The sequence below is a fragment of the Heptranchias perlo genome, chromosome 3 (genome assembly GCF_035084215.1).
Source record: "Heptranchias perlo isolate sHepPer1 chromosome 3, sHepPer1.hap1, whole genome shotgun sequence".
In the NCBI taxonomy this organism is placed as follows: Eukaryota; Metazoa; Chordata; class Chondrichthyes; order Hexanchiformes; family Hexanchidae; genus Heptranchias; species Heptranchias perlo.
In genome coordinates this window covers 136,289,808-136,311,444 of record NC_090327.1, presented here as the reverse complement: position 1 = coordinate 136,311,444, position 21,637 = coordinate 136,289,808, and the positions used below count along the sequence as shown (strand labels likewise).

The 21,637-nt window shown below is 45.1% G+C and overlaps 1 protein-coding gene across 2 annotated transcripts in view; it reads right to left on the bottom strand.

Moving 5' to 3' along the window:
- Positions 1-21,637, bottom strand: part of LOC137320253 (neurocalcin-delta) — a 357,975-nt gene that overhangs the window by 148,851 nt on the left and 187,487 nt on the right. For both annotated transcript variants that reach the window (XM_067982028.1, XM_067982030.1), the window contains one exon: positions 757-832. The gene's annotated coding sequence lies outside the window, so the exon portion shown is untranslated. The remainder of the gene's footprint in view (positions 1-756; positions 833-21,637) is intronic.

Here is a 21,637-nt window from a genome sequence, read left to right as displayed (position 1 = left end):
CCCCCAACCCAGGGGTCCCCAGCCTTGCTGCTATCCAGTGACTCCTGGTAAAATGCGTGCATGTGATGAGAGGAGTGGACCAGGTTCAGCCATGACACCCTCCTCCTGCCCCCAACCCCCCCCACAAATAGGCAGCTGACACGTGCGTTCCGATATCTCAAGTGAAGTCTCGGCAATCTGGACAGGTACTCGGGAGGACAGCTGGTGCCGATTGAACTGAATCAGTCGATGCCCTCAGGAGAGGAGGGGAGGAAATTGGGAAGGAGGGGAAAATATGAGTGTCACACCCCTTTATTTCCTGAAAAATCATTCTACGGTCCTGTCATGTGCGATTAAGAAAAATAACACGCATTACATGTTGGCATATCTTAAATGTTGCTAGGCAACTAGGTGCTCTCAGCTCAATCTTGTCAATATCAATAAATGTTCCGTTGAAAATAATCTGGATGTAAAGCAGGGAATGATGAGGAACATTCCAGAAATATTCTCAATTGAGATATGTCTCTATTACAGCAACAGATATGTCCTGTAGGAAATTATATCCATCTGATTTTTAAGAATTTAAAGGAAAAAAAAAACAAAGCAACAAAACAGAAAGGAACAGCGTTTTTGTTCTTGGCTCTTGTAAGCGAGCACGTTCCTTCTGTAGGTGTCTCGATAGCGATATAGAGCGTTCCACATATATGCAACCCACCAAAGCAACATTTTGTTACCTCAACACATCTTATTTGACAATAAACCAAACACCAAACTCACCAGTTTTACAGGGGTTCACTGTACGTCTTCAACAGTCACCGAAAGACTCAACCTCAAGCTGCAAAGCACCAATAACCTGCACAAAAAAAAATCCAAAATAAACAGATGATTAATACAACTGGCATTAAATACTTTGATAATTACAGAAATCACATTGTGTGACATTGTGCACAAACCTGTACACACTTAAAGTATTGCACAAAAGGTTAAATATTACCGCCTTTGGAATTTTCACAGGACTGTAAAGACTGTGGTTTGTTTCTAAAGTGGAATACTTTTTGTGTGAGGCACAGGGATCAAACGATAATAGGCCAGAATTTGCTGGGTCAAAGATCTAACGGCATCTGCCGTTAGCCTGCCCCTGCGCCCTGCAGCTCAAAAAACCTTTGCCCACAAAGTCGCTGAAAGTGTGAGCTGATAACGGGGCAGTGAGGGAAACAGGGCATCTGGGACCTGAGTGAACAGGGCAAGCAACTGGGTATCTCCTTAACCAATCAGATTGAAGAGTTGGGAAATTAACACCGCAAGGACTGAGAAGGAGGGTGAATTAAAGGGGGTGAATTCAATGTCAAATCAGTTTCAGAAAGAGAGAAAAGAACGATTGGATTAAGAGAGAGGGAAAGATGAGACAGAAAGGAAAAGAAAAAAAATGTAAAATTTACAATTTGACATTTTTAAAATCTCCCCAAAGAATTTAAAACCTGAAGGAATGAGACTCCACACTGCAATAGTTGATTTTCGGTGCCAGAGAGGTTGACTGACAGTCATTAACACTTATCAAGTCATTAAAGGGTACTTACGCTTGTAATGACTGAAGTTAACTTTCTGCGGCGAGGTTAATGGGCAATTAATGGGAAAATACAGCAAGTTCCTAAAAACAAACGGGGAGGCTAAGGGTGAGATGCTGGTTTCACGATGTTAACAGTGGAGCAGAGCAACTCGGACAGCAACTTTTGGATATTCGCATTTAGCCGCGCATCTGCTCCTCGCCTGAAGTTGGTGTACCATTTATCCATAAATAACGGCGACTGCTATTAGCCTTGCCGTTACTATGACAGCAAATTCTGGTCCAATACCTTATCATTGTCTCGATCTGTGAGGACCATTCACAACATATAACTTGTTATGACATTTTTCACGCTTCTAGGAGTCTTTGATAGTAATTCTTTGAAGACGCTGGATGACTGTGCCCATGGAAACACTACATCACATCAACACTGGATTATCTCGACGCATCTTATTAATGACAACATTTCACCACGGGAGCAAACGTGGTTTCAAGTTGCACACTGATAAAAGAGCAGAAAATATCTCTATCTTTTATGTTTCTCATTGAGTGCCTGACCTGGAACCACCTAGTCGACCAATTTGTGGCCAGAACATTGCAGCAGCTCAATTCAAGAGCTCCCTAAGATAGCTTCTTACAAGTAAAAGAGCATTTTTTTTTTGTCAAGTTCCAATATAAATGTAAAATCAGGTTTATACTGCAGCAGAGTGATGCACAGCTCCCCGATGTCTAGGCACCATCCAGCGTAGTACTGGGCCAAACACACCAGAAAGTCCTGCCGGCCGGTTTTAACTCCCAGCGGGGGCCGAGGCAGATGGCAAACCGTACATCCCTCTGCAACGTGTGAATTGGGTGATTTTAACTCCCGGGCCTCATCCGCCCATTTAATCTCAGCGAGAAGCACTAGCTGGCCAACAGGCAGGAGCAGGATTTCAGGCGGTAGGAGGCTGCCACCGGAGAACCAAAGAAACAGCCCTCAGGTAAGTAGTTTTGGGGGATGGGAGGGGGGATGGGTGGGGGAGTTAGGAGACCATCATGGACCGGGGGCGAGGGGGGGGCCTGGGTCAGCGGAGGACCAAGGTCTCCTTGTGGAGCCTTGAGGAGCACTCTTGCTCCTCCTGGCTCACAAGGGAATGCAAAAAAATAAATGTTACTTTCACAGGTACCTTGCTGGGCTGAGCACACACACAAACATATGATAAACCATAAAGTGATTCAATGGGCCAGAAATAGCTTTTAAAATAACAGTGAGCCTAACAGCGCTCACCGTTATTAGTGGCGAAATCGAAGAGCAAGTTCCGGTGACCGCACATACGCAGTCAAACGCGGAAATCCGGAACTTGCTCGTCCTGGTTCACTGGTGATCTGAAAGCTTCGCGTTAAAGGGACATCGCCAGCTCCACTCAAAGGGCCAGCGTCAACTTACTGCACTGCCCAGATGGAAACTAACTAATCAGAGAATTATGGAAAGGTTACAGCATGGAAGGAGGCCATTCGGCCCATCGAGTCCATGCCAGCTCAATGCTAGAGCAATCCAGCTAGTCCCACTGCCCCCCCACCAACCCCATAGCCCGGCATTTTTTTTTCCTTTCAAGTACTTATCCAGTTCCCTTTTGAAGGCCATGATTGAATCTGCCTCCACCACCCCCTCAGGCAGTGCATTCCAGATCTTAACCACTCGCGGTGTAAAAAGGTTTTTCCTCATGTCACCTTTGGTTCTTTTGCCAATCACCTTAAACCTATGTCCTCTGGTTCTTGACCCTTCCGCCAATGAGAACAGTTTCTCTCTATCTACTCTGTCTAGACCCTTCATGATTTTGAATACCTCGATCAAATCTCCTCGCAACCGCCTCTGTTCCAAGGAGAACAACCCCAGCTTTTCCAGTCTATCCATGTAACTAAAGTCCCTCATCCCTGGAATCATTCTAGTAAATCTCTTCTGCACCCTCTCTAAGGCCTTCACATCTTTCCTAAAGTGCGGTGCCCAGAGCTGGACACAATATTCGAGTTGTGGCCGAACTAGTGTTTTATAAAGGTTCATCATGACTTCCTTGCTTTTGCACTCTGTGCCGCTATTTATAAAGCCCGGGATCCTGTATGCTTTTTAACCGCTTTCTCAACCTGCCCTGCCACCTTCAACAATTTATGTACATATACCCCCAGATCTCTCTGTTCCTGTACTCCTTTTTAGAATTGTGCCCTCTAGTTTATATTGCCTCTCCTCATTCTTCCTACCGAAATGTATCACTTTGCATTTTTGTGTGTTAAATTTCATCTACCACATGTCCACCCATGCTACCAGCCTGTCTATATCCTCTTGAAGTCTATCACTATCCTCCTCACTGTTCATTACATTCCAAGTTTTGTGTCATCTGCAAATTTTGAAATTGTGCCCTGTACACCCAAGTCCAAGTCATTAATATGTATCAAGAAAAGCAGTGGTCCTAGTACCAACCCCTGGGGAACACCACTGTATACCTCCCTCCAATCCGAAAAACAACCATTCACCACTACTCTCTGTTTCCTGTCCCTTAGCCAATTCTGTATCCATGCTGCCACTGCCCCTTTTATTCCATGGGCTTCAATCTTGATGACAAACCTATTATGCGGTACTATATCAAATGCCTTTTGAAAGTCCACATACTCAACATCAACCGCATTGCCCTCATCGACCCTCTCTGTTACCTCATCAAAAATCTCGCCACAAAACAGGCATGCTGTGTTTTTTAGGTCTAAACTAGGTTTTAACAGCATGGTAAGTATTAATGACCGCCAAACAACCTCTCTGGCATTAAAAATTAATTTTTAAAAACGTGGAGTCTCATTACAACCGATTTTAATAGTTTTTGGACATTTACATTTTTTTGTAAAAAAAATTTTAAAATTTAATTTTTAAAAAACTTTTCCTTTCTTTTTTATCTCAGTCTTTTAATCTTACCCTCTCTTTATTTCACTTTCTCTATCTAATGTTACATTAATAGTACATTTACTGATCTTGTCTGGCACTTCCTGGTTGTTAATTTGCAGTTTGTGAATGAACTGCACTTCCTGGTTCTCACAGCGAGGCTTGCTTCAAGCTGATTGGTGGAGGGGGCCATGGAGCTCCTTCCCCGCTCTCACAGCTCAGGGAGGCCCAGGATCGACCCATGAACTTCCTGGAGCTTTCAATGAAATCAAGTCGATGCCCAGAAGAGCATGAAAAGTTAGTGGGTGTGAGTTAGTTACTTACCAGCGGCGGGCGACGTGTGTTCACCACTCAGAGCAATTTCCGGCCCAATATTACTTCATGTGTTATTTATGCTGTAATAATATTACTTCAGTGGTAGCACCGTTATGTAAATGAGGTAAAACGGTACCAATTCAATAGCGCGTTATCCCCATCGCCGTCACTGGCGAACACTGGCAGATTTAAATGGTTCCCTCTCCAGCACCCTGGGCCCGCTTTTACAACTTGGCCCTCCTGCAGGGACTCATGGTTCCGACTGATTTCATTCATTGCGGGTTCAGCCGTTACCATTTATTCATTTACTCCTTTCTAACGTGTGTTGCTAATGTTTATTCTTTCACACTCAAGGCACTTCTGTTCACTTATTTCACTCGTTCCAACCACTATCCTGATTTAAACTGGAAACGAAGATCGGTGTCCAGCAACAGCTACTCACCGTGCCAGTCCATCAGAAGTAGCAAAGACTTTTCTTGCTTATTTTTCAACCCCAACTAAATTAAGAACGTTTCCTCGCCTTTCCACAGAACATCCAATACTGAAATCTGCAGCCTGAATAAATGAATCGCGTAAACAGGCCCAGAAGGTTTCCAAGGATGCAAAAGGTGAGAGAGAGGTTAGGCGTTTTTCAAAAAGAAAAGTTATATTCGTTCTGTTGTGTGGAAAATTGTGTTGCCGGCTCACTGTTGTACATCTGTGAATTCCTGCTCATGTATAAAAGGTACACGACAGCATTCCTATTAAAAAAAGTTGTGACTATTTTGCAAGTTAGACCTGCATTCTGTGATACTTATTGCAACAAAGTTTCAAAGCAGCCAAACTCTAAACTTGGAATTCGGACACTAAATGGTGCAAGCACATTGGGCTGGAAAGACTGTTGATGATAATAGTAAATTAACATGTTCATATGATATTCCACGTGTGCGTTAAAATAGCAGACAGAGGAATGTCATAGAAATGAATGCACCAGCATCACCAAGCCATTTCTCAGCTATTATGTTGTAAACCACCATGGATGGTTTATTTAGCTGGCAGCTCGACCTCACCACCTCCTCTCTCGACCCCTCCACCACCTCTGTGTTGTCAGGCTGCTTGTCCGACATCCAGTATTGTGTGAGCAGAAATTTCCTCCATTTTGGGAAGACCAAAGCCATTGTCTTCAGTCCCCGCCACAAACTCCGTTCCCTAGACTCCGACTCCATCCCTCTCCCTGGCCACTGTCTGAGACTGAACCAGACCGTTCACAACCTTGGCATCCTGTTTGACCCTGAGATCAAGTTCCGACCCCATATCCGCTCCATCACCAAGTCCGTCGATTTTCACCTCCGTAATATTGCCCGTCTCCGCTCATTTGCTGCTGAAACCCTCATCCGTGCCTTTGTTACCTCTACACTCGACTATTCCAATGCTCTCCTGACCGGCCTCCCACCTTGCCCCCTCCGTAAACTTGGGCTCATCCAAAACTCTGCTGCCTGTATCCTAACTCATAACAAGTCCCGATCACCCATCACCCCTGTGCTCGCTGACCTACATTGGCTCCCGGTCCGGCAATGCCTCGGTTTTAAAAGTCTCATCCTTGTTTTCAAATCCCACCCCCGGTCTCGCCCCTCCCTATCTCTGTAACCTCCTCCAGCCCTACAACCCTCTGAGATCTCTGCGCTCCTCCAATTCTTGCCTCTTGCGCATCGCCGATTTTAATAGCTCAACCATAGCCTTCAGCTACTTAGGCTCTCCACCTCTCGTCCTCTCTCTCCTCCTTTAAGACGCTCCTTAAAACCTGCCTCTTTGACCAAGCTTTTGGTCACCTATCCTAATATCTCCTTATGTGGCTCAGTGTCAAATTTTGTCTGATTACGCTCCTGTGAAACACATTGGGAGGTTTTACTACGTTAAAGGCGCTATATAAAAGCAAGTTGTTGTTGTTGTAGCAAAACCAAAGTATTGTAGCTTGATGTTCCCTCAGATATCCAAATTAGCTCAACATAATTTGCTTCCAGACAATTCACACAAATGTCAACTGCAATATTTATTTTGAAGTCAATTTAATGAAACTCTTGACCTCGAGAACCCCTTCAAACCAAATTTTAATCATTAGCTCCAGTTTGCATCCTACATGTTTCCATTCATTTTCTGGTGTGGCCATGGTGACTAAATTGTAAAATCAGCACAGAGTACTCTAAGGAGCGAAGGATTTCAGACAAACAGCACTAATTGTCACAATATCACTTACTATTCATCTCCTCTCCAGAACTACAAGCTGATACTGAAATAGCTGATTTTCCTGGAATCCCCCCCGTACTGATGCTGGACAGGCGCTGTATTCCCAAACTCGGTGAGCGAGCTATTAATGTGTCTTTGCCCTGACAAGAGCTTTGTGCCAGGAATCAGGGATGGAAACAGGAGCTCAATGGCAGGCCTACAAGATCTGCAGCTACAGGACTGGCCGCCAGCCAAGGGCCTTCTCGCTGTTGCTGCTGAACAGAGAAGAATGACAGAAAGGGGAAGACAGAAACTATCAGAGTGGGAAAGAACCAGTCATATCTCCCTGAACTTGGTTTAACATCTCATCCAAAAGACAATGCAGAACTCACTCCATATCGCACTGAGGTGTCAGCCAAGATTGTGTGCTTAAGTCCTAGAGTGGGACTTGAAACCATGACCTTCTAAAAGTGCTACAACTGTATCTGACTGACCTGATAGTGATTAAGGGCAAGAACTCAGGTTGATTTTCAATCCTCTTTAACCCAGAGAAGATCAAGCCAATCGCACTAATCCGATTGCTACCCCGGCTGAGATCAGCAAACCCACCACAGATTAGGAATCAAACCTCTTACCTTCTGGTCTGTATAGCCTAGTGCTACACCAGGCAGTGCCTCTACCTACTGGGCCTTCACATCGCAAGTTAAAATATCACACAAACCTCCATGAAGTATCCTCCTTATAAATAAGAACCCCTCAAACTTAAAGGAGAAACTGGCTTTGAACAAATTTCTGGCTTGTAAGCTAAAAAAAATATTATATCAATGACAGCAGCAAAGGGCTGCACAGTTTTAACTTTCTATAGGATTCATTCCTAAATCTCATTGAAGGAACTGATTTTTTTCCACTGGTGGCCTGCAGTGATGTCTTGCTTCTTCACACACAATGCCCCCAAAGTTCTCAACGTTTCTGGAACCAGGTAAGGCTGGTTTCAGTAGGAATGACAGGTGTATAGGCTGCCTTATTATAGAAAAGAGGAACCCTATGAGAGAGAGCTTTAACCATTCTGTCACATTCCTTACTGTTATTTGGAAGGTAAGTTCAATTCAGTGCCTCTGTGATCTTAAAGCATCACCACTGACAATGTTAATGCCTGGGTTTCCACGACAGAGAAACTTTGACCCTTGCCTATTTTTCTTCTTTTCTCTGTCATGATATATTGAGCCACTTTACCCTAGCGTAAAGCATTATACTGGCAGCAATTCAACGTTCCTGACGTTCACCCCATTCCCTCCCACCTGTCAGCAAGTTGGAGCACTTTTAAGCTGATGTGCTAAAATCCACCCATATGAAACGGACGGTGTAGCTGAGGCAGGCTCTTTCATGTTGGAAATGGGAAAGGACCTTCTGCAGTTTCATAGTTTATACTGAGAGGAAAAGTACAACAATTGGGACAGCTTTCAGTGCTCCCATCACTTGATTTAGTAGAGGAGAACGAACAGAAGCAGAGAAGGGCTGTTGGAGATATCAAATGACACCAAAGGCACACTGTCCATACCCGCTGCTATGCTAATCATCTACATTCCCTGGCACAGCTACCTGGCAATGACTCAAGAGTGCTGAAACTATTGGTTTAGCAGATACAGAGCTGTGTCACCTGCTTGAGGAAGACCTGCAGACAAACTTGAACATAGGGACAGCACCGTCAGTGGCTGTAAAGTTAACCATGACCCAAACTTTTTATGCCTCCACCTCCTTCCATGCTCGCAGAGGGGACAGTGCCAGGACATTTGAGAATTTTCTGCCAATATGTGGATCAGAACTGATTAGTCCTTTAATCAGGAGGAACAATACCTCCGTCTCATTACCCAGTGACCAGCTACACCAGCAATGACAGGGGCTGCCCAATTCCACCAGGCAACTGGCTTTCCAAAAGTACAGGAGATGATCAATGATACCCATGTGAGTACCTGGGCACCTAGCCAAAATGCAATGTCTGGGATGCTCTTTAAGGAACCCTCCATTCCCACGCAGACACAATAAAAGTTACCCAAAGCATCCTCTGCAATACTGGCCTCTGCACTTCTTCAACTGATATCATTAGTATCATAGTAGGTACATCACAGATGGAGGCCATTCAGCCCATCGTGCCTGTGCTGGCTCTTTGAAAGAGCTATCCAATTAGTCCCATTCCCCTGCTCTTTCTCCATAGCCCTGTAATTTTTTTCCCTTCAAGTATTTATCTAATTCCTTTTTGAAAGTTACTATTGAATCTGTTCCCACTTCCCTTTCAGGCCGTGCATTCCAAATTATTACAACTCGCTGCGTCAAAAAATGTTTCCTCATGTCGCCTCTGGCTCTTTTGCCGATCACCTTAAATCTGTGTCCTCTGGTTATTGATCCTTCTGCCACTGGAAACAGTTTCTCCTTATTTACTCTCTCAAAACCATTCATGATTTTGAACACCTCTATCAGATCTCCCCTTAATCACCTCTGTTCTAAGGAGAACAACCCCAGCTTCTCCAATCTCTCCACATAACTGAAATCCCTCCTCCCTGGCATCATTCTAGTAAATCACTTCTGCACCCTAAGGCCCTGACATCCTTCCTAAAGTGTGGTGCCTAGAATTGAACACAATACTCCAGCTGAGTCCAAACCAGTGTTTTATAAAGGTTTAGTGTAACTTCCTTGCTTTTATACTATATGCCTCTATTAATAAAGCCCAGGATCTCAAATGCTTTTTTAACAGCCTTCTCAACTTGTCCTGCCACCTTCAAAGATTTGCGTACATATACCTTCAGGTCTCTCTGTTCCTGCACTCCCTTTAAAATTGTTTAACCTCTAGAGATGACTTGTCTGCTGAGGTAACCAGATGCTACCTGACCACTGAAACCTTCATCAAGTCTCATGTGATATATTTAAGAAGGTCCAATGGGATCTGTGGAACACTCTGCCTGGGCAATGGGTCTGTGCCACCCACATCAGGTACAGGCAGACATCAGATATCCCTCCAGTGAATCCTCTGGAAATCTTCCTTGTCCTCCACCATTCAAGGGACAAGAAGACTTCCAAGGGAATGCCTATCCTACTAGCAGGGACTATTGCACATGACAGTGGAACATCCATCATGACCTGTAGGTAGTAATAAGAACCAAATAAAACGGTAACTAGAAGTGGAAAAAGACCAAGAAAAATGCTTCAAAATCAATCGAACCAAAGAAAGCCACAAAATTAAAAAAGTTAAAAATAAAATTATACTTACCAGTTTGAGGGCAATACAGCTTTAACCTGCTAGATCCGTTCTGGATCTATCCCATTTAGCACGGTGGTGGTGCCACACAACACGTTGGATGGTGTCCTCAGTGCGAAGACAGGACTTCATCTCCACGAGGACTGTGCGCTGGTCACTCCTACCAAGATCTTCCCTCCATCATAACATCAAAAATGGAGATGTTCGCTGATGATTGTACCGTGTTCAGTTCCATTCACAACCCCTCAGATAATGAAGCAGTCCATGCCCGCATGCAGCAAGACTTGGACAACATCCAGGCTTGGGCTGATAAGTGGCAAGTAACATTCATGCCAGACAAGTGCCAGGCAATGACCATCTCCAACAAGAGAGAGTCTAACCACCTCCCCTTGACATTCAACAGCATTACCATCGCTGAATCCCCCACCATCAACATCCTGGGGGTCACCATTGACCAGAAACTTAACTGGACCAGCCACATAAATACTGTGGCTACAAGAGCAGGTCAGAGGCTGGGTATTTTGCGGTGAGTGACTCACCTCCTGACTCCCCAAAGCCTTTCCACTATCTACAAGGCACAAGTCAGGAGTGTGATGGAATGCTCTCCACTTGCCTGGATGAGTGCAGCTCCAACAGCACTCAAGACAGCACATCCAGGACAAAGCAGCCCGCTTGATTGGCACCGCATCCACTCTAAACATTCACTCCCTTCACCACCGGCGCACTGTGGCTGCAGTGTGTACCATCCACAGGATGCACTGCAGCAACTCGCCAAGGCTTCTTCGACAGCACCTCCCATTCCCACGACCTCTTCCACCTAGAAGGACAAGGGCAGCAGGCACATGGGAACAACACCACCTGCACGTTCCCCTCCAAGTCACACACCATCCCGACTTGGAAATATATCGCCGTTCCTTCATCGTCGCTGGGTCAAAATCTTGGAACTCCCTACCTACCAGCACTGTGGGAGAACCTTCACCACACGGACTGCAGCGGTTCAAGAATGCGGCTCACCACCACCTTCTCAAGGGCAATTAGGGATAGGCAATAAATGCTGGCCTTACCATGAACGAATAAAAAAAAGGTGCACAGAGGCACTTCCTGTGGTTGTGCTCCAGCTTTGCTCGGCACCCCTGGATGAGCTTGCTACAGTGGAGCAAAGCAGTGCAATTTCCAGAGAAGACAGGACATGCCCCAAATGTGTATAAGAATGAAACTTGCACCATGAAGCGGTGCAAGCCTCTTTTGCTCCTGGCGTCGACCCAGCACAAAACCCATCGCAGAGGCAGACTGCGGACAAATCAAAACTCCAATTTTCTGCTCCCTCTGCGCCGTTACTTGAGCCCGCACCACTGGAGCAAAGGGGGCGCAATTTCAGGTCCTAATGTGTGAGTGAAGTCATTTGAGTTTCGTATAATACATCTCCTTAGACCTGGTGCATTGTGTGCACCATCTAACCCCTAATCTCTAATTTGTTCTCTAACTGTGCTGCCTGGCTGCAGAGAATCAGTGGGAGCCAGCTGGGACTTCCGGCCTTGTGCCTCCTTAAGCTGCTTCTGGGGATGGTCCTGCACTATAGTCATGGATGGTAAGCATTTTGGCAGCCTGTTTCTGTGATTGCGGGACTACACTTTTTATGCGTTCTATGAATGCTTAGGAATGGTCGACAAAAAATGTGTTACAGGTTAAACTTTGTGGCGTGCAGAAAGAAAGGAGCAAAACCACAGGAAGTCCTCCGTGCACCTTTTAAAGCTGTACTGCCCTCAAACTGGTAAGTATAATTTTATTTTTAATTTTTTTAATTTCGTGGCTTTCTTCAGTTCGATTGATTTTGAAGCATGGGTTTTTCTTGTTTTTTTTCCATTTCCAGTTACTGTTCTATTTGATTCTTGTTACTACCGACAGGGCATGATGGATGTTTCACTGTCACGTGCAATAGACCCTGCTACTAGGGGCAGGAGCTTGGGACAGAAAACACAAGCCTTACCTTGGCAGCTTTCCTCAGGTCAGCCATCTTCTGGCTGTTCTGCCTGCAGATTGCTGGATCCTGCGAACATCACTGACTCTGTTTGCAATCTGCTCCCAGGCTTGCTGAACCAGCCTCTTTTGAGGGTGATACCCTTCTTCTAATACAGGACACCCCTCCTTTCCCACACTTCATAAATGAGGACCTTCAGCGTTTGAGCATCAAACCGAGGCGCTCTCACTCGGGCAGCCTTCATTTACAGGATTCTTGAGGCGTTAACCCCTTGCTTTTAAGCTCAGTGCATTCAATCCAATCATTTTGTTGGACAGCCCACTTTCCGGGTCGAAGATTGCACAGTTTACACGTGCAGCTGAAAATAGCAGTATCAGGCGGTTAACATGCTGGCAAGGATTCTCCTATAAAACTTTAGCAACCCACAATTAACTTCCAAATAGCACACCAACAGCAATTTCTAGGCTTTAGTTTCCCTGCTGCAGCCCTGAATAATAAGTCCCAGATTGTGAATGGTGATTGTCTGTATCCAACCACTTGTCTTTCAAATTTGTTAGGAATTCTTTGTAGTTTTCCCTGAACTGAACACAAGTCACGTTTCAAAGAGTCTCCCTATTGTTCAGAAGTGTCTCTGCCAGCCGCAGGTCTGGCTGTTACTTTTCCCTCCTGAGTAATAGAATTCTGCTTCCGTTCAATGAACTAAATGAACGAGGAATTGGTTGCTCCTTGCGATTTTAACGCGTCACTTTCTATGGATTCTGAGCAGGAAAGTCCCAGCAAAAATAAACGCCTGCCATGTCTGTGAATAAAAGAAAGAAGAAAGAGCTCGTATTTCTCTCGCGCCTTTCGCAACCTTAGGGCGTCCCGAAGAGCTTCACAGACAATGAAGTACTTTTGAAAACTTGTCACTGTTGTAATGTAGGGAAACTACCTTCAAAATGGAGTTGAGTAAACATCCCGGCCCTGAAATTCCACAGGGAGGGCTCTCCTGGCCTCGCCGTCTCCTTGCCTCCCCCTCTCCCGGCCTCCTGACGCACTGCCCCCCCCGCCCCCGCTCTCCTGCGTAGCCTCGGGAAAATAGCCACGTACGCCATTACCCTGAGGGTTCAGCCAGTCTCGCTCCACGGTGACAGCGAGAGACCAGTTGAACCCGTGCAGAATTTAGGAAAGGCATTGGAGATTAACAGGGTAGATATAAAATGAATTTAAATACTCCAGGGGGACGCAATAATTCATCGCCGTTCGGGGGAAGTAAAATATTTGTGGAGGGCGACAGGGTTGAAAAGTCAGGGTACAGGATGCTGGGGCAAATACCATCATGTCATTGGAACTGCATCGTTTTCAGCAATCTGTGGATATGTTTCACCTCTGCTCTCTTCATAAAAAAGGTTCTTCTATTAACTGCCCAAAGCCCAAAGAATCCATATGGTTAACTGCGAAACTCGATTTAATTGATCTGCGTTGAACTATCTTTTCACATAACACTACTATAATAGGAAATGTGTTTTTTTTAACATCAGAACCAAAGAGGAGACAACAAAAGGCTGTAATAAATTCATAGAAACTTTCACACGAAGCCTGAACACATCAGAATATGAAAGGCAAATTGCTTCTGCATATTTCATGTGTCAAAGCAAGGCTAACACCATTTGGCTGCATCTACTGATGTGAACACATGAACAGTCGTCCAGTAGAAACAGAGAAATCAGAATTACATTAGCAGACAATTACTTTTCTATTTATTGGTCTGTTTTCTCCCCCCCCAATTTTGAAGGTTTCCAATCAACTCAATTACATAAATAACATAATTACAAACACGGCAACAGCCACTGTGAATCTAATTTAGTTGCAAGCTGGACAGAGAGCCAACATTTAAAAATATATATTTGCTCACACTTATCTCCAGGTTTTACTATTACACTGGATTTGAGATGACTTGAAAGAGAACCAGGGCAGCTGCCCTGCTGCGCCACCGGAAGTGTGGCCGGGCAGGCTGGAAAGACTCTGGCTTTTCAACCTGGAAAGGCAGCACCCGAGAGGTGATCTTATAAATACGTGCAGCACTGTCGGGGGTGTTGTCTTTCAGATGAGGCGTTAAATCGAGGCCCCCGTCTGCCCTCTCGGGTGGGGCGTAAAAGATCCCACGGCATTATTCAATGAAGAGCAGGGGAGTTTTCCCAGTGTCCTGGCCAACATTTATCCCTCAACCAACACCTAAAACAAATGATCTGGGTCATTTATTTAATTGCTGTTTGTGGGATCTTGCTGTGCCCACATTGGCTGCCACGTTTCCTACATTACAACAGTGACTACACTTCAAAAGTACTTCATTGGTTGTAAAGCTCTTTGGGACGCCCTGAGGTTTGTGAAAGGCGAGTCTTTCTTTTTTTCTTTACCAGATAGTAAATGGCATGGAAATTCACTGCAGGCAATAAAAGAGGCCAGAGGGAGAATGCAACAGCTGCCAATTGTTAGCCTTCTTGCAAAGAGGGAGCTAATGATAATAAAGTGGGGGCTGCGCTCCTCTGAACCCTCCCTCCCCCTGCTCCGTTCACAGACTCAGGGCCACATGTGCCATCAATTTGGGTCACCAAGGGCCATCTCCTCAATTTTGGATCAGCAGTTTCAAATGTGGTGGAACCCCTCCCCCGCCTGTATTCCCTTACAGTGGTCGTGAGTAAAACACAAGACATCCAGATGTTAGCGGTTGGCACCGCGTGCGGTACACATTGCTCTTGGTGACACTGTAGGTTAAGTGCAGGCCCTTCAACATTTAGATGCCACTGTGTGTCATGTAGTTATTGTGCCCTGCTGTTTTTGTGAATTTGAATAGAAAAGTGGAAAGTTTGTTCGGATGCCTTGGATGCTGGCTCCCCGAGGAGCTACAACTCATCATTTTGATTTATGGCATGCAAACTATGCTCCTATATTAATAAACTACTCAAAGGTACCTACACTTACTTTGGAACTCCTCCCTGATTCCATTAAATCTTTTTCCTTATTTTCGTCCAGGTCCTATGGATCGGAGGCTCATCTGCCCAAGCATCACTGTTTTCACTGGAGGGTAGCCTTGCACTCCAAAAAGCATCATCATCCTTTGTCACACCTCCTGTTAGCACCTCCAGTGCCCCTCCCTGGAAATGGTCAGGTCTCCACACATTGCCCCAGGCCCTAGTGCAGCTTCAACAGAACTTCTATCTGTAAATCCAGAAACAAGCACTTCCCTTTAAGAGCGAACAGTAACCCTTTATAAAGCTGGTGCCTCGCTGAGAAGCCTGTCCCCCCCTCCCCCCTACTAATTACACTTCCAGCCGAGGTTTCCAGGCAGGGGAACCCATTACTATTAGGAGGGAGAGCTACCGTCACAATTTCCAGGCGGACGAGCCCTCCCAATTGTTGGCTCGGGTGCGCCGTTGCAGGTGGGTCCATCATTGAAACGGCCAACATCGCAATCTTACCAACCGAGCCTTCAGCGGCTCCTTCGACATTTAAGTTGACACAGGCCAAGGAAATTAGACCAGGATTTATTTACTTCAACTGGGAAATGTTTTCACCGAAAACGGGGGTTGAGAGGGAAAGTAAAATGTAAAATGACGTAGCAAAGCCAAAGTGAGTGGATAACCCGAGAGTCAGAGCCCATCTTATTCCATTGTAAACAATTTTACAACACCAAGTTATAGTCCAGCAATTTTATTTTAAATTCTTATTCCAGGCAGCAGCTGTGAGAGACGCCCTCGGGGAGACCATCTCACATCACTTGGATTTGACACCACATGCATTATAATTTCAGTGCAGTGTCAAACCTGGTTTAAAAAGTACTTAGCAATCTCTTTATAAACAGGTTTTTTTTTGATCAGCCAGGAGTCTGACATGCACAAAATACCATCACCGTGTTTTACAGCCTCCATAACAAATTACTGGGAAATCCATACAGAGGTAGAGTTTCTGTTTGCTTTATACCCCACTTATCCAAGTCCAGAGAGCTCAGGTGTATAGAATCATAGAATCATAGAAGTTACAACATGGAAACAGGCCCTTCGGCCCAACATGTCCATGTCGCCCAGTTTATACCACTAAGCTAGTCCCAATTGCCTGCACTTGGCCCATATCCCTCGATACCCATCTTCCCCATGTAACTGTCCAAATGCTTAGGGACTTTTAAGTGTGCATAGGGGATCTGCTGGAGTTTAACCGGCTAAAGCCACACTGCCTTTCAGCATAGGGCACCTGGTCAGCTTCCTGCTTATCCATCAATAACCACCCGTCCACTTAATGCAGCGGCTGGGAGGGGTATCTGGAACTGATTAGGAACAATCCCAACTCCCAGTGACTGGTCTACCCCGCCAAGCTCTTAGTGAGTCAGGCTGACTGGTCAATCATCAAGAGGGCCCTGGAGTACTGCAGAGCTGCCCGTAATAGGTGTCGGATTACTGAGTCCGATAAAGAAGGTTAATGTGATTCTGAACTTCTATTGTGAGGCATGTGATCTGGGAGCCAGCTCAACCCCAAGGAGATCTAAACACTCTGCCCACAGGAGGATACTTAAAAACTGAAGTAGAATGGCTTTGTTATATTTTGACATTTCCTGTCGCAGTGCATTCCCCCCCCCCCTCCCTCTCCATGATATAACTGGCTGCTGCTCAAAGAAGCTTCCGGCTCAGCGACATCACTCGTTCAACGCCACAGAGAGCCAGGGCTGCATGGAGGGGGCTGGACAGTTGGGAATCGGGGGTGTCCACATTCGAGGAGTCTCAGCATTCGGGGGAGTCTCTGCAATCGGGGGGAGAGGCTTTGAAATCAGGGGAAGGGAGAGATGGAGACTGGGGATTGGAGAGTCGGGGAGAGAAGGGGACTGGAGAAAGAAGAGGGGATTGGAGCTCGGGAGTTTGGGGCTTAAGCGGAGGGAGGAGGAAGGTTCTTTTACTGAGGGCTATTAGACAGTGGGATCATTCACTACGTGGCTATTGAGGTAGAGGCTAAAATTCAATATGAAAGGGAAGGGGATAAATATCTGAAAAGGAGGAATATAAAGGGGTCTGGGGGTCACAGGAGGGAGCGCCAGCACCAGGGTTCAAAGGTCTCCTCCTGTGCTGTAATTTCCCGGTTTCCCCTCTTCACCTGCTCACAGGCGACCTCCTGGTTCTTGGAACTTCTCGCACAACAGTTGCTGGTGCAAAACCACGAGCAACGATACTCAAGTACAGGGGACCCAACCTTTATAGGGTAAATGTAATAATATTTGTAATAGTCATGTGATCAGATATCAATTGATCAGACATCACATGGTCAGACACCATGTGGCCAGAACATCACGTGATCAAACCTCCAAGAACGCCTCCAGAGTTGGCAACCCTAGAGTGCTCTCAAAATATTCAAAATGTACTGACTGCGGAGGAGGGTGCTCCCCCACACAGCTCCCGTCTGCCGCAAGAGTGCGATTCGGGCAGTATAAAGCTGGTGCTGCCTACTGGTGATCAATTCTGTGGTTCTGGACTCTCTCCAGCACTTTTGTATAGAATAATGCAAAATCTAGAAAAGCAGATAATGGTGCATAGGGAGTGGGATGGACAAATTGAGAGTCTAGCAAAAATGGATATTGTTAAGAACAGGTTATAGAGGCTCAACTACAAACTGAAATTTACAATCAGTGCCATGTGTTTGGCCGTGATTAACCTTTCTAGGGATAGTAGTGAAGGATTCCATTGACTGATTTATGCCACCAAACATATATTAGAAATGGAAACAGATTCGACACAGAACCCCAACAAGAATTAAAGTATATCCATAGATAAAGCTAAACTATGGCAGTTGTTCCCTTCCAAAGCACCTGGTAATACAGCCAAGCACAACGCAAAGCAGCATAAAACAAGAGAAAATACCCTGAATGAACACAGCAATTAAGAGTTCAAAACAGGATTAGATCCAAAATTGTAACACAGCGCTCCAAGGATTAACAAAATTACAACCACTGACATCAAGAAAACAGAATTTGCATTTGTATAGCACCTTCCATCTCCCCAAGAATCAAATTGCACACAGTAAGGTCCCACAAATAGCAATGAGATAAATGGCCTGTTAATCTATTTTGGTTCAGTGATAAATGTTGGCTGGGGTATTGGGAAAACTCCCCAGCTCTCCTTCAAATAGTGCCATTCACCTGAACAGACAGACGGTGCCTCAGTTGAACATCTCATCCAGAGGCTAGAACCTCAAACAATGTAGCACTCTCTCAGTACTGCACTGCCATGTCAGCCTAGATTACGTGTTCAAGTTCAGGAGTGGGTCTTGAACCCATGACCTTCTGACTTAGCGGCAAAAAGTGCTGCCGCTGAGCCAGGCTGACGCTTGGAATGAAGAGGTTATACAAAAAAGAACAATCATTGTTTCATTCATCACCCAATTTAGAATCAGTAATGAAAAGCACCATCTTGAACAGAACCTGTTCAGAGAGCCCAGTAACAGGAGAGCCTATCCAGGACAAGCCTTGTTGCCTAATATAGCACACGCAACCCTCAACATGAAGCTAGATGTAAAAGGAGTTCATTAGAAGTGAAGAATGGTGACTTAGGAGAAGTACCTGAGGACAGCTGGTACACGTGAAACCAAAGCCCAACTTGAGTTGGTGCCTTTAGAGGAGGAAGTGAGAAAATTGGAGGGAGGGGGGTGGGGAAAACAGAAATGAACATTTAGGAATGCTAATAAATATTCAGAGAGTTTTAAATGGCAACTAAGCCTAACAATGTTGTTAAAACTCACTTAAACATTATAGTATAGCACCTCTGAAGGTGGTTTTCTGATACTTCTCCATAGGCAGCAGTCCCACCAGTGGTAAATGTAAGACATTTTTGCTTTGCTTCCCCTGCTATTGGCAGAGGTCCAAGGCTAGAAAATGAATTTAAACGTCTGTACAGACTTACTCACATGCAGATGTTTCTCCATTGCCAGTGGTGCAATGGAATCTGCCATGCAATGCAAATAGGATGAATTCCAAAGTACTAGCAACCCCAGCACATTACAATATCAGGGTATGAGAAAAATTCAAGGAAGTGTGTGGAAATATCTTGGACAAATTTCCAAACACTTGAAGATAGAAAACAGAAACCCAATTAACCATGTACAATACTCAGTGCAGCAAGGAAGTCTCCTTTAATACAGGAATATTAGTGTAGTGTAACATTTTCAGAATTAAATTTTCAAGCATTAATACAGTAATAGATAAAAGTTGCATCTTTTAGCTTTTCACTGTTTACATATCTATTTCTAAGTCACTTGCAATCTATCTTGCTCAAATCCTGTATTTTTAAATAAGGAATATCCTGTATTCAACTGGCAGGAGCATCCATGCTCATCTCCTTCTGGAACATCCCCAAAGATTTAACATCAATGTAACTAGCAAAATATAGAAACCTTTTGAGAGAAAGTAAGAAGCTATTTAATAACGCCATAGTACAGAGAGATCCCTATGGCTATTAGTGACATCTAGAAATTTCTAGTAGTAAACCAGAAGTCACTGGAACTCCCCTTCACCTGTTTATCTAGCATCAAAAAGACACAAACCCAACAGTTTGCAGCTGCTCTAAGTCAGAGTGATCTCTCAAGCAGTTTGCATGTTTCAGCTTTGCAGTGCACGCACTCAACAGTGTGGGTGGCAGACACGGTGCGGAGCAGGGGTAGGGCATACTGCACCCAGAGTTCCTTAGGATATCTAGTTTGGGGCGTTTGGAAGAGGCTGCTAATCCATTTATTGCGTAGGAAGTTAACATCTAGGTCAAGCTAAGTCAGTAAGTCACATTAGGGAGGGCATGGATCGCGTCTACTGGGACCGGCTCACTTTAACAGAGTGTTCATCCTTCAGGAAAGAGTGAGAACCCGAGGGGGTCTCACGGAGCACCAGGAGAGAAAAGAAAACAGTGAAGGAGAGAGGAAAAGAAACGGTGAGAGAACAAGAGATAACAACTGAGGCATGAAACGAAAAGAAAAACAACAGAAGAAATGAAAGGGGAACGAACGGCAGGGAGAAAAGTAGAAAAGAAAAACAGCAGCAGAAGCAAAAAGGGGCAATTTTAACCTAACCCACACGTTGGGAAGCTGATGGGTTCAACGCTGGTTTTACATCCCCACAAGATTTTACTCTCCATCGAAGCGGGCGGCACTGAAACTATTGCCGAGCAAAAGTAGAGAAAAACATCACTTTCTGATATTCTCCTCGAAACACCGCAGATCCCCCTGGAAATGCTGACTTCCTGTTGCGCCATTACGCGTTTAATACTGGAGAACTCAGCGCCTAACACTTTCCTGGCAACAATCACGGGAAATTGCACATGCGCCAATATGCATCCCATTGTATTGCGTCAACATATTAAAATTAAGTTCTGGCCTGTTTTACGCGAGAGTTCCTTTAGGCCCACCCGAAGACACGACTGGTGGGATGGGCAGAGATCAGGCAGGATCGATTTCTTCCCAATTCCTTAGAGTCACTAGTGGTATTGATCAAAAAATATACTCTGGTGTTTGATCATAAACAGTGCAGATCATGGCATACCTCCACGCAGTTAGTGGCACTCTTGCCACTGGATCAGAAGGTCATGGGTTTGAGCCCTACAACAAACCAGGCTGCCACTCCAGTGTAGATTGTAAACAATTTTACAACACCAAGTTATAGTCCAGCAATTTTATTTTAAATTCACAAGCTTTCGGAGGCTTCCTCCTTCCTCAGGTGAACGTTGTTGGAAATGAAATCCTCGAAATGAAATCGCATTTATAAATCACAGAACAATGCTTGGTGATCACAGACAGTTTTTTCAACTGCCCGTTGCCAAGGCAATCAGTGTGCAGACAGACAGGTGTTACCTGCAAGGTCTCCGAATATACAAATCACCAAAAAAAAAACAAAATTATATTAAAATAAAATTGCTGGACTATAACTTGGTGTTGTAAAATTGTTTACAATTGTCAACCCCAGTCCATCACCGGCATCTCCACATCATGACTCCAGTGTAGCACAGAGGGAGTGCTGTATTGTCGGAGATGCTGTCCTTTGGATGAGGCATTGAACAAAGGTCCTATCTACCCGTTTGGTGGCACTATTTGAAAAACAGCAGGAACATGAGGAAAAACCTTTTTACACAGCGAATTGTAATGATCTGGAATGCGCTGCCTGAAAGGGCGGTGGAAGCAGATTCAATCGTGGCTTTCAAAAGGGAATTGGATAAATACTTGAAGGGAAAAAAAATCTGCAGGGCTACGGGGATTGGGCGGGGGAGCGGGACTAACTGGATTGCTCTTACAGAGAGCAGGCACGGGCTCGACGGGCCGAATGGCCTCCTTCTGTGCTGTAGCCATTCTATGATTCTAAGTTTGTCCTGGCCAACACTCTTCCCTCAGCTAATACCACGAACAAAAAACAAAGTAATTCATCGGAACTGCTGGTGCAGGGGGCTGCTG